The sequence below is a fragment of the Gekko japonicus genome, unplaced genomic scaffold (genome assembly GCF_001447785.1).
Source record: "Gekko japonicus isolate JY-2015 unplaced genomic scaffold, Gekko_japonicus_V1.1 scaffold1, whole genome shotgun sequence".
NCBI lineage: Eukaryota > Metazoa > Chordata > Lepidosauria > Squamata > Gekkonidae > Gekko > Gekko japonicus.
Genome location: NW_015164181.1, coordinates 4611222 through 4623111, shown reverse-complemented (window position 1 = coordinate 4623111; position 11890 = coordinate 4611222).

Sequence of the window (11890 nt, the reverse complement as noted above, 5' to 3'; positions counted from 1 at the left end):
CCCGGGGGGATGGCGTCCCCCCGCGTCCCCCCCCCAAATGACCCCTGGAAATAACAGATGCCTGAAAAATCTGGAGATTCAGCTTCTCCTAGCATGATTGTCTTTTCCAGTGAGCCTCATCTTCTCATAATGTGACCAAAGCATAATAAGTCTCAGTCGAGTCATTTTGGCTTCTAGGGAAAGTTCAGGCTTGTTTTGATCTAGAACTCACTCGTTTGTCTTTTTGGCAGCGTTCTAGCTTCCGTGTCTCTCTCTGGCACCTTTGGATGAAGGTGAGGGGCCATAGCTTTCAGGCCTCCCCGTTTAAAAGGATCGCGGGAAGCAGGTGTTGAAAAAGGCCTTTCCCCGCCTGAGCTCTTGCAGAGATGCCACCAGCGGAAATAGTACCAGAGACACTAATGACCTGGCACACTACAGAGCGACTTCAAAAAGGGTAATCGCCATCATCATAAAAAATAACACCCTCTCTTTTCTTCTCCCGACCACGACAGTCGCCTTTTCCCAGCCATAACTCATAACCTGAGAACAGACTCATCTGCTCTGAGAGATGTGGCTCAAACATAATGCAGGCTTTTTGTATATTCTGCCCCTGGTAGAACATTCTGATTTTCACGACTAATTCCTTTTTCCCCCTGATTGCTGGCCCTATAGTTAATTACCCAGAGGTCAGAACAGCTATTTCTTTAGCTGTGAAAGCTGTGCTGGTAATTTTCCCCCCCCCCAAATCAACTCTCCAACGAATGCTGTGGGCAATCCTTTGTAAGGAAACACAGGCTAATACACATAATTGAATGCACCACAGACAGTCCAAACGGAATGAGGAGGAAACAGAGGGAAACACGATGGTCTGGCAGAAATGTTTCCACAAAGCCTGCATCACAGCCTTCGTCAGATTGCTCAATTACAGTCACATTTAAATTTGTCTATTAGAATGTTTAGAGTGGAGTGTGTTTGCAATCCCCCCCCCTAAGCATTTCCAGCATTTAAAAAAAAACACCCTTTACTCTGTTGATAAGGTTTTCTTTTTCTTTCCTTCTTTTTCTTTTTTGGTACTGCTTGCAAAAATATTTTTCCTTTGCTCAGTTACATTGCCCTCGCTCTCTTTTGAAATCAACAGACGTAGAAGGCTATCACTCTACTAAGGATTGTCCTGTGAGCGAACTCTGGAAGTCCTGGATTCACGTCTCACCTCTGCCATGACTTTAATGTTTTTGTATAGACTTTATGCCCTCGTTTTTCAAGACAGGTATACCAATGCTCTATCCCTAGGGTTGGCAGCCCGTGACTGGCCACCAATGGGAGTCTGAGGAGGCGGGGATATGGCAGAGCTCCGTTAGTGTGACAGCATTACATCACTTCTGGGGAGAACCTGGAAGTGACATCACACCTCTCTAGGAATCACTGAAAACTCTATGGTTTTACCATACATAGGGGAGTCCCACCCTTCTCCCTTCAAATGTTTGGGAGAAAGGGGCTTTATTTCATTGGCATCCAGAAATGTATCAATGCTTGCTGAATGCACACTGGAGTTATATATTTCTTGAGAAATGAAATCACATAAACACGGAAACCTTGGAAACCTTCCCCCCCCCCCAGTTCTCTCTGGGCATATGCTGTGGTGCCCCCCAAGGCACAAATGCTATTATTGGTTTCCTTGAATTCTTCATGCAGGCTTAGAACACTGTGATGACTGACAATGGGCTAAATCCAGCATTTCAAAGTGGCAGAAGAAACGGGAGGGGGTGATGCAAGATAGAGAGACCCCCCCACACCTTGCCTCCTACACTTGACTGTAAATGCTTGTTGCAAGCCATGCCAGAAGGGATTTCTCTAGGCCCTGTTCGAGAGGTTACTGGGTTGGAATTTTGCTACAAGTTCAACATTGGGAAGGAGCTGGCATTTCCATAGTTTCCACATTGTAATTGGAAACAGAGCTCTAAGAGAAATCAGAGTGGTTTAAGATATATGGCCAGTGAGATTTCGGTAAAGGATATCAAGTGAAGGCAATTAACGATGAAAGTGCTGCTTCTTTGGTTGATTCCAGCCAATCAGGAATCACAGAGTAGGCAGGATGTTATAATTCTACATAGCCAGTCACCAGCCACACCAGCATGGTGTAGTGGTTAAAGTGTCAGAGTAGGATCTGAGAGATCCAGGTTCAGTTCCCTACTCATGTAATGGAAACTTGCTGGGTGACCTCAGGTCAGGCCTACCTCACAGGGTTGTTGTGAGGATAAAATGGAGGAGAAGAGAATGATGTAAGCCACTTTAGGTCCCCATTGGGGTGAAAGGCAGGATGTAAACTAAAAATAATAATAATAAATAATAAATTTGGCTTGGTGTCACTGAAAGCATGTTAAGGCATTAGAAAGTGAGTGTAAGTGATGGTAATAGTGAGAAGTGTGTACCTGAAGGAGTGAGTGGGGACTCGCAAAAGCTCATACCCTGCCAGAAATGTTGTAAGTCTTTAAGGTGCTACTGGACCCTTGCTCTTTTCTACTGCAATAGTGAGAGTAAGTGAAGGCAACTGAAAGTTCAAGTAAGTTTAGAAGGGCATAACTCTCTTTAGCACTGCACAGTCAGGCTGCGATTCTGCTTTCCTGGAAGGAAGCCTCCTTGAATCCAATAGGACTTACTTTTGAGTAGACAGGCTTGTGCCCTAATTATCCCGATGGTCCTCTCAGGGCATGCTCCTCCATCCCCGTAGCTAGGGTTGCAAACTCCCATTTGGGAAATACCTGGAGATTTTGGGAGGGGTGGAGCCTGGGGCAGGTGGGGGCTGGAGAGGGAAGGGACCCCTGTAGGGCCTAACGCCCAGGAGTCCACCCTCCAAAGCCACCACTTTTTCAGGGGGAGTGGATCTCCATCTTCTGGGGATCAGTTATAATCCCAGGCAGAGGTCATTTCGGGGGGGATCATGGGGGATCACAGTTCCCCCGGGTGAGGTACGGGGGGCGGGGCACATGACGAAGCCCCGCCCCCTGCTTCCGGCCGCCCCGCTTCCGGCCCTCATTCAGCCAGGAGGAGGCAGGAGAAGAGGGAGGGTAAGTTGCTTCCTCCCTGCCTCTCCCTACCCCTGCCTGCCTGGGGCCAGGGAGGGCCTTCGCGGGGCTTCCTTGCACTCCCACTGGCCTTGCAGGTCCACCACCGGGCCCCTCATGGGGCTCGGCAGTGGAGCTGCAAGGCCGGCGGCGGCGGCCGGGACCGTTGGGGGCGGGGTGTGTGGCCTTATGACACACTTCTGGTGATGTCAGGGGGTGTGGCCTTATGACACACTTCCGGTGATGTCAGGGGGTGTGGCATATGCTAATGAGTTATGCTAATGAGTTCCCCTAGCTCTTTTTCTACGAAACGACCCCTGATCCCAGGAGATCTCCAGCTGCCACCTGGAGGTTGGCAGCCATGCCTGTAGCCTACTCAAGCCCTATCACTTCTCCCCTTAGAAACTAGGCCACATGAGTGAGCAAAGGTTGTTTCCGAGGAGAAAATTAAATTTATGGGGCCTTCATTCTGTTCAGATCATAATGAATTAAGCTCTCGCTCTGGCAGTTATATTGGAGAGGAAATAAGAGGTGGTTAAAAGTACTTTCGGAGAAGGGGGAAAAAAAACCCCCTCCATACCTCATACTGGAAAGTGGTTCCAATTTGCATGCATTTAATCCCTCCATTTAGTAATTTCCTTATGCTACTCAGGTGCTAAATCCCTGGCTCCTCTTGCTGGCCAGAAAACACAGCCGTGGCGCTGACCCTCTTTAGAGCCTGCCAGAGTGCAGGCGGCAATAAATACGGGGGATGGAATTGGTTTTCCAGGGGATCACTCTCTCCTACAGCAGCGGATGGACCTTGAATGCAGTGCTGGGGGTGGGACAGAGAGCGCCTTATTTATGAAGCTTCTTTACATTTTTTTTTCCTCCATAGAGAAGAAATTCTTAAAAGCTTGGTGATGGGCGGTGCAGCCATATCGATGCAAACAAAGGTCCGTTGCTCTGTGCTCAGTACATCAGAGCATAAGAAGAGCCCTGCTGGATCAGACCAGTGGTCCATCTAGTCCTGCATCCTGCCTCACACAGTGGCCAGCCAGTTCCTCTGGAGGGCCAACAACAGGGCACGGAGGCCAAGACCTTCCCCTGATGTTGCTTCCTGCCTCTGGGATTCAGATGGTTAATGCCTCTGAATGTGGAGGTTCCCCTCCGTCACCATGGCTAATAGCCACTGACTTATCCTCCATGAATCTATCTGATTCCATTTTAAAGCTGTTTATTCCTGTGGCCATCACTACATCCCCTGGCAGTGGATGTGTAAAGTAGTATTTCCTTTTGGCTGTCCTGAACCAACTGCCCATCAGCTTCATTGGATGCCCTCGAGTTCTAATATTTTGGGAGAAGGAGAAAAATTTCTCTTTGTCAACTCTCTCCACCCCATGCATAATTTTATAAACCTCTATCCTGCCCCCCCCGTCTCTTTTCTAAATGGAAAAGTCCCAGACGCTTCAGCCTATCCTCATACTATCTGCATTATAAGACACATTTGTGGTACGGGCTGGAAGACTGCCTTAGGAGACTCAGGCTTGAATCTCTGGTAGGGAGACCAGGTCTTCCACTTCATTAAGAGACCTCCCTGCCTCTCTCTTCTCTTCCCACTGCCACTTAGTGTGGCAGTGGACAAAATATCACAGGTAAAGCAGCAATGGCCTGACATAACTACTAGTGAATACCTGGAAGTGACATCACATCATCAACGTGATATTCTAGGACTTGGCCCTTAGTTTTACCATAGAGTTTGGATGAATCCCAGAGCTTCCTGTCATTGATGTGATGTCACTTCCTGGTGGCACGATATTGTCCCCCCCCCCGTCCCTGCCTCATTCTCTCCATTGGTTGAATCTCTGCTCACTGTGTCACTTTGGGCAAGTCGGTCTCTTCTCCTTAGTTTGAGCCAACTACAGAGGCAAGGGTTGGATAAGCATTCCCTGCCTCATTTCTTTTTACGTTTGCTAATATTTTTGCACCTGACCTGGACTGATCTCTTTAAATCTCAGAAGCTAAGCGGGGTCAGCCCTGGTCACTATTTGGATGGGAGACCACCAAGGAAGTCCAGGGTTGTGATGCAGAGGCAGGCAAAGGCAAATGACTTCAGAACATCTCTTTCTCACGTTCGCTCTGGGGGGCGTGGGTCGAGGGGCAGGCTCCGGGGTCCCGGATACAAGCTAGGATCTGACGCTCAGCCTCAGATGTTGAAGCCTCAGGGGAGGTTACCTCACCTACCCCCTTTGTCTTCTCCTCACTCCTATTCACGAGTCGACAGGGTGCCGGCATTCTCTCTCGCTCCGTCAAACCCGTTCCCTCGTCCTTCATAGGAGCAGAGGCGGATCCTCCTTGGCCGGTGTCTTCCTTCTTTTTGAATCCTCCCGTCCCGCTCCTGCCCCTCCCTCTTGCTCATCAGAGGAGAGTAGCCGAGGGATTGGCTCGTCCCTCAGCCCCCTCTGTGCGCTCCCGCCCCTCTTCCTCGAGGTCAGGCCAGCCTTGTTGAGGATGCCGGCCGTAGCCTCCCCAGTGCCCTCCCTTGGCTGCCAGGGGCACCGCTAGCCAGTCTGCAGGGTAGGAGTCCGGGCTCTCCCCGGTAGCTTCTTTGATTTCCCCCTTCCCGCTGACATCGAAAAAGGTGAACTCCACAGCTCCTGCCCCCCAGATCCAAACCCGGCCCCGGCCCCCGCTTCCCCCTGAGGCTGTCCGCTGGGCTCCTTCTTCCAACCAGTACTCCTGGCCGAGGTCGGTTGTTCCCTTGGCGAAGGGAGGGAGTGGCGGGAAGGGTTCCGTTGTTTCTCCCCTCCTGACACTCTTGCATCGAAAAGCCTGCTGGGCCGCCATCAATGTTCCCTCTAAGCTGTGGAGTCTTGTGAGCAAAACTTCTACTTTGTGAGCTACTGGCATTAAAATTGTGAGCGAGCGATTTGGCTACTGCATAAAGTAGTTTGCTCTGGAGCCCTCCTTCCTGAGCTAAGACAAAAATGTGTGAGCCAGAGGCTAAAAAACTGTGAGCTAGCTCACACTAACTCAGCTTAGAGGGAACAGTGGTCGCCATAGGTCAGCTGTGATTTGACGGCACTTTCCACCGCCACCAATGTTTTGCAACTGTCTCAGTTCTCCCACTGATCACCGTTGGTTTTGTAGATTTGTTTCTGGGGGAGGCCGGGGCTCAGTGGCAGAGCATCTGCTTTGCATGCAGGAGTTCCTGGGTTCAGTCCCCGGCCTCTCCAGTTAAAAGGATGTCCACTTGAGACCTTAGAGAGAGCCATTTCCAGTCCAAGTCAACAACACCCAACCACTATAGAGCAATGCTCTGTCTCGGAATAAGGCGGCTTAATGTGCTCCACTGAAGAGAAGGCTTAATAGTCTGTGTCGATTACACCTGTAGGACTGAGTTCATGGCTCAGAGTGCTAGAACGCCTGCTTTGCATATCGAACCTCCCAGCTTCAGTCTCCAGCATCTCCAGTTTAAAAGCTCTGTTAGCAGGTAATTGGAAGAATATCTGTGTGAAAACCCAGAAAGCCATTACCAGCCAGAGCGGACAACAGCAACCACGACAGAGTAATGTCCCGATGTGCTACCAGGCAGCTTCAATGCGTTCGTGTGTATGCATGTTATGCTGTTCTTAAATGTAATTTGCGCGCATCGTTTATGCATGCAATGGCCAGGGCTGATTTACTGATGCACAAATGAAGTTGGAAAGTGTGTACATTTTATTGGGGAAACGACAGCCTGGGGAAACACCCTCCCCACCAAATGATACAAATGATACATCACTCGCAAGCAAAACTGAAACATGGACTGGGCGGGGTGGCGGGGTGAAAACAGCAGAGAAGAGAAATTCTCAATTATCCCCCTCCACACAGACAGTGGCTTCTTTACAATCCCATGCATCTCAGGCCTTAGGCGTAGGGTTGCCAGGTCTGGGTTGGAAAATACCTGGAGACTTTGGGGGTGGATCTGGGAGAGGGCGGGGCTTGGGGAGGGGAGGGATCTCATCATGGTACAATGCCATAGACTCCACCCTTCAAAGCGGCCATTTTATCCAGGGGTCCCAATCTCTGTCAGCTGAGGATCAGTTGTAAAAGTGGGAGATCTCCAGGCCCCACCTGGAGGCTGGCAACCCAACTTAGGCCTGCTACCTTAGGTTTTCTGAAAGGGATGGTCAGGTCTTTAATTATAGATCCTTCTATCCAGGGGTCATTTCGTAGAAAAAGAGCTAGGGGGACTCATTAGCATAACTCATTAGCATATGCCACACCCCCTGACATCACCGGAAGTGTGTCCTCCCCACAGCCGGTGGCGACCTCCAGCGGGCACCAGCAGGGAGCTCCAGGCCCCGCCCTCCCGCACCTTACCCGGGGGGATGGCGTCCCCCCGCATCCCCCCCCAAATGACCCCTGCTTCTATCTATATTTCATCCATTCCCCCAAGTTTTAGGTGGAGATGGCTTCCTTGGTGATTATTTGGAATCTGTCTGCTGGCACGGCTGGCTCTGGTTCTTTGAACCTTGGCTATGGCACAGATGCCCGTCTCCTGCTTGCATTTCAAATGCCGTGTGAGGAGCCCCCACAGATGAACCTGCACTTCTAGCCAGCAGGTGACTCCGTAAGCACCTTGGAGTCAAAGCTGTGGTCCTAACTACCTACTAGGCAAACCCTGGGCACCAATCCCTTTGCTTTACTGATTTAATTATTTAGACTTCACTTTCCCTCCTACCTAAGGGGGACTCAAGAGCAGCTCACAACTCACATCTCTCATCCATTCTGCCCTAACAACAACCCTGGATGGTAGGCTGAAAATTTGGCTCCTCTACCTAAAAAACAGCCCCCCCCCCCGGAGCCGCAGATACCCACAGATCAATTCTCCATTATACCCTATTGGGACCAGTCTCCATAGGGTATAATGGAGCATGCAGTTGCCACCCCCTCCTGCTTTTTGACAGCCCTGAAGCAGGGGGAGGGCCTCCAAACCAGGGGAGCCCCCGCACCCAACTGGGGATTGGCAACCCTACTCCAGAAATCAGTTCCCCATATCTACTAGAAGTTGCTGAAATGGGCAAATTAACTATAATCTTGAAAGAACATAAAAAGGAAAGGTAAAAGTTAAATCCGACTCTAGGGTTGCTCATCTCCGTTTCAAAGCCGAAGAGCCAGTGCTGTCCGAAGACGTTTCCGTGGTCATGTGGCCGGCATGGCTAAACACCAAGGTGCACGGAACGCTGTTACCTTCCCACTGAAGTGGTACCTATTTATCCACTTGCAATTTCTTGCTTTCAAACTGCTAGGTTGGCAGGAGCTGGAACTAGAGACAGGAGCTCACTCTGTCTTGTGGCACCTGGGTCTCGAACTGCTGAACTACTGACCTTCCACAGCCTGCAGTTCAGCGTCTTAACCACTTGAGCCACCGCAGCTCACAAAGAACATACAGAGGACAAATTTGAAGAAACATGGTCAAGACTATCACTGGTTTGAAGAACTGAATTATTGAAATATAACCAAAATAGAAGTAAAGATTATATTAAATACTGTGCAAAGTTTGGTTAATATCATACGGTGTAGAAATAAGCTTTACGATGTGAGACGTATGGTCAACAAATCATTTATTCAAAGTATGAAGGGATGCTCCCACTTTATGTTTGTGTTTAGTATTGTTTGTGCCTGTGTGTGTATGTCTGTTGTGTATGTTTCATAAAATTAATTTATATTCAAAAAACAAAACAAAACGAGAAATCAGTTCCCCTGAAGGAAATGGCAGTTTTATACCCTGCTTAGGTCTCAAACCCCGCCCTCCACAGGCTCCACCTCCAAAGTCTGCAGATATTTCCCAACCTAGAGCTGGCAACTGTAGTAATGCCTGAATTGTAGAGATCGTGGTTCTGACCCTGCCAGCTTTGCCAGTTATGCCTATGACTCAGTGTGTTTAGAATGCTAGAATGATACTGTGGCCATTCTAGGGGGGGGGGGGAATGACTTGCTGTGTAACCTTAAACAGAATGACAACCTCCTGAGCCCATAGTGCCCTCATCTGGATGGCCCAGGTCAGCCCAATCTCATCAGATCTTGGAAGCTAAGCAGAATCAGCCCTGGTTGGTACTTGGATGAGAGACCACCAAGGAAGTCCAGGGTTGCCCCGCAGAGGCAGGCCATGGCAAATCCAGCTCTGAACGTTTCTTACCTTGAAAACCCTATGGAGTCAACAGATTTCAGCTGCAAATTGATGGCACTTTGCACACAAGCCTATTGACTTCTATTCTGGGCCAGTTTGGTGTAGCGGTTAAGTGTGCGGACTCTTATTTGGGAGAACTGGGTTTGATTCCCCACTCCTCCACTTGCACCTGCTGGATGACCTTGGGCAAGCCATAGTTCTGTCAGAGGTGTTCTTGAAAAAGAGCAGTTTCTGTCTGAGCTCTCTCAGCCCCACCTACCTCACAGGGTGTCTGTTGTGGGGAGGGGGAGAGGAGTTTGTAAGCCACTCTGAGACTCCTCTGGGTAGTGAAGGGTGGAGTATACCAATCTCCTCCTCCTCCTCCTTCTTCTTTTGACTTAGGAGAAGGGCTTTTTTTCTGGGAGAATCTACTGGAATGAAGTTCCAGAACCTCTTTGAGAAATTTTTTTCAAAAATGTTTTAAAGTTCATGAGTTTTCAGTATACAGATAGAAAACTTCATTTTCCTCTTGAGAGTTCTGGCATCTCTCTCTCTCTCTCTCTTTTTAAAAGCCCTCCCTGCTTAAAAGAGTGTAACTCTCCTGAGGACTGTAGGGCTAGCCTGTCCATGGGCCTTCGGAATAAGTCTGATTTGCAGGAATTGGCCAGCGAAGCTCCTTTTATGGCTCAAAGAGAGACATTATCACCTGTCCATTGCTATCTATTGAGCAGCAGGTTAAAGGTGTGGGAACGGAGGTCAGTCACAATGTTGGCAACCTCCCATCTAGCTGATTGAAAATTTGAATTGGGCCTGGAGGGCAATGGGGAGATGGTGCAGATGATACCAAATTGGAGTCATATGTTCCAATTGATTTGCTCCCCCCACCTCATTGACAACCTGGTGGCTGCAATCTGGACCTGCTGCGGTTTTCTGTGCATGGCAGCTCCGGGCAGAGTGCTCGTCTTGCTCAAATGTATTCATGCACAGTGCAGAGAAGGATGATTGAATATCAGTGTTATTGTGCAAATGGAAGGCAGCGCTCTCCCCAACATCAGCCATCCTTCCTTCCTTCCTTCCTTCCTTCCTGCTGTACCAGACTGGCAAACTCCTCTGGCACACCAAGAACACCAGTATTTGGTGCACATTTCAAGTGCATACCCTCTGATGTTTCACAGATGGAAATAGGAACACAATTGTAATGCCCCAGTTCTCATGCCAGCAATCACTGCCTATGACAATCCCCTCTCCTTGTCGCTGAAGGCATTTTCTTGTCTGCTGGATACTGCATTTATTTACCCTATCCTCCTCTCATTTAAAAGCCAAGATGGAGTATGCATTCTCCGTGGTCCAAGATGTAATAGCAAAGCACAGTACGGTGGCTCAAAAATATACCTCTGCAGCTGGCGTGACTGAAAAGCATGGCTCCCGAGTGTTCATGCCCTTGCATTGATGAAGGGATGAGCTAGAGACAAGGTGAACATACATAGCTGCCTTGTTCTGAGTCAGACTCTTGTTCTATCAAGGTTTGTATTGTCCGCTGGCGGCAGCTCTCCAGGGTCGCAGGTAGAAGTCCTTCACATCACCTGTTACCTGAACCTTTTAATTGGGGGGTGCTGGGGTTTGAACCTGGGACCTTCCACATGCTGAGCAGATGCTCCACCACTGAGCCATGGACCTTCCCTAAGCAATGCATCCATATCAAGCTGATTATACTGACTCAGGCCGTTGGTCTGTCACAGTCAGCAGTGTCTACTTTGACTGGGAACCCATCTCCAGGATCTCAGTCAAAGTCTTTTATTAACACATGGAATCCACTGCCACAGGAGGTGGCGGTGGCTACAAGCATGGACAGCTTCAAGAGGAAATTAGATAAGCATATGGAGCAGAGGTCCATCAGTGGCTATTAGCCACAAGGTATAGATAGGAACTCTCAGGCTGGGGCAAGGGATGCTCTGGATTCTTGGCGCTTGGGGGGGGGCAACAGTGGGAGGGCTTCTAGTGTCCTGGCCCCACTGCAGGACCTCCTGATGGCACCTGGTATTTTTGGCCACTGTGTGACAGAGTGTTGGACTAGATGGGCCATTGGCCTGATCCAACATTGTCTTCTCTCATGTTCTTATGTTCTTATATCACTTGCTATCCCAAAGCTTATGAAAGAAAACCAGATGCTCTGTCACTGATCCATGGCATCTCCACTGCCCTAACTCAAATACTTAATTTCAAGAGACCCTAGGGAAGATTCTAAGTCCTGAAGAAGAAGAAGAAGAAGAAGAAGAAGAGGAAGAAGAAGAAGAAGAAGAATGCTAGCAATCACATTATCGCGGCAAGTTAAACAGGTGCATAAAGACAAGAGAACAGCCCTGCTTGAACTGTCTAATGTGATTTCACTCATCCAACGTCCTGTTTCCTATAGTGACTAACCAGCTGTCCCCAAAGGCCTACAAGCAGGGGTACAAGGCCAAAACCGCCCCCTGTTGCTTCTCTCCTGCAACTGACTCAGTGGTATCACTATATCTAATAGCCAAGTTGCCCCCTCCGTGCGGATCGCTATATCCGCACTTTGGGGGCACTTGGGGGGCAGGGGGAGGTTTGTGCACACGTGGGGCAGTCCCCACATGTGCACAAAAATAAAAAAAGTTAAAAAAAATTCGGGGGGATGTTTAAATCCCCCCGAAAGTGCAAGAGCGTCTCCTGCGCGTGCGCAGGAGACGCTCTG